Source organism: Montipora capricornis, chromosome 3 (assembly GCF_036669925.1).
Source record: "Montipora capricornis isolate CH-2021 chromosome 3, ASM3666992v2, whole genome shotgun sequence".
NCBI lineage: Eukaryota > Metazoa > Cnidaria > Anthozoa > Scleractinia > Acroporidae > Montipora > Montipora capricornis.
In genome coordinates, this window is record NC_090885.1 from 6,934,675 (window position 1) to 6,936,229 (window position 1,555).

A 1,555-nucleotide genomic window follows, 5' to 3' on the forward strand; every position below is an offset into this window, starting at 1 on the left:
TGAACGTTGATGGAAGTAGCTTCAATCGTTTTATGGTCTTTTTCCGGGAGCTGGTAGTCATGGGGCCGAACTCTTAAACGGCAAAATTAGAATGATATTGACGATCAGACGAGAGAAGTAGACAGGCCATCAACGGAATTATAATGATCCAGTGGAGACCTGAAACTGAAGAAAAATGCCCAAACGGTGAATATATTCTAACATGCCAAATCTCATGGTGGTGCAATGTAGACTTTACAGGGGAAGGGAAAAGGCTCCGCGTTACAAGGTACTTTATTTAAAAAAATCCTCATCGTCATATCTACTACCTGTTAAATTATTTAATGTCGGGAATTGCCTCTTCATGTAGCTAAGTATCTCCGAGCATTTACCCTCCAATCATGATACACCACGGGCACACCGGGAACTACAGAAACCTTATTCCAAATGGCCGCCATTTTGGTATTCTTTTGTTTCTATGAAACCTTATGGCCTCGCTTTCAAAGGGTAAAATTCAAAAAAAATATTAACTTTGAATCGAGGCCAAAAGGGCCAATTTGCATGGAAACAAAATAATAGTAAAATCGCGGCCATTTTGGAATAAGGTGTATGCCCTACTTTTGTTGACGAGTGTTGGGGGGTTTTTTAAGTCCACAGTCCCAAAGGATTAGGAACATTGAGGGGCTGTGAGACGGGACTTACGGTTCATCGTCGGTATCCGAGACGACTTTAAAAGTCTAACCATTTGCAGATGAAATTACAAAGGTAGCACTGTCTCCTCAGTTATTTAAAGAGCCCGAGTGTTAGTCCGGCCGGAGTTGAACTCCGCACGGCAGCCCCGATGCTCAACCAACTTGAGCCACCGGTGCGCGGTGGATGACTGGTTCTGTCATCGACGATCACGTAGAAAAATATCGCGCCGTCATAGGTCGGTTTTAAAAGGAGAATTATTTGGGTTGGGCAGTGATGACTGAAATTACCTGGATTTCTAAAAGGAACCACTGTGATGCTCATTCTGCTCACCATTTGAGCTTGCATGTGCCACAGGTACTTGAGTGACCAATTCTGATGTCGCCGTGATCGCACTTGAGATTATCTGGCTTGTTGGTAACCTGACCACCACTGGACAAGCCTGCTTGGCGAATGCGTTGTTGCGTTTGTTTTATGTGGAGTTTACGGAGCTTGAAGAGAAATATAAGATCCGTTAGATTTCCTTGTATTATTACGGGTGCTACTTTTTCCCGTTGTTGGCTTTGTTGTCATCTTCGCTGGCCTCGTTGTTGTTTACTTTTTGTTCTCGTAGTTGCTGTGGCTTGGGGGACGCAGTTGGGATCTTGAAAATAGGAAAAGAAAAAATCAGGACACAAGGAAAAAGTTCACAGTGATCAGACAACGGTTTCGTTAGAGTGAACACCAAACCGTTTACACACCTCCCCATCCCAGGATCGGGCAGTGGAGAGATCACTCACATCACACCAATGTGGCCCAGGTTCGAATCAGGACTTGGCGTCATAGGTGCGGTTGTATTAGTGGTTCTATACTCTGCTCCGATGGGTTTTTCTTTCGGGTACTCCGG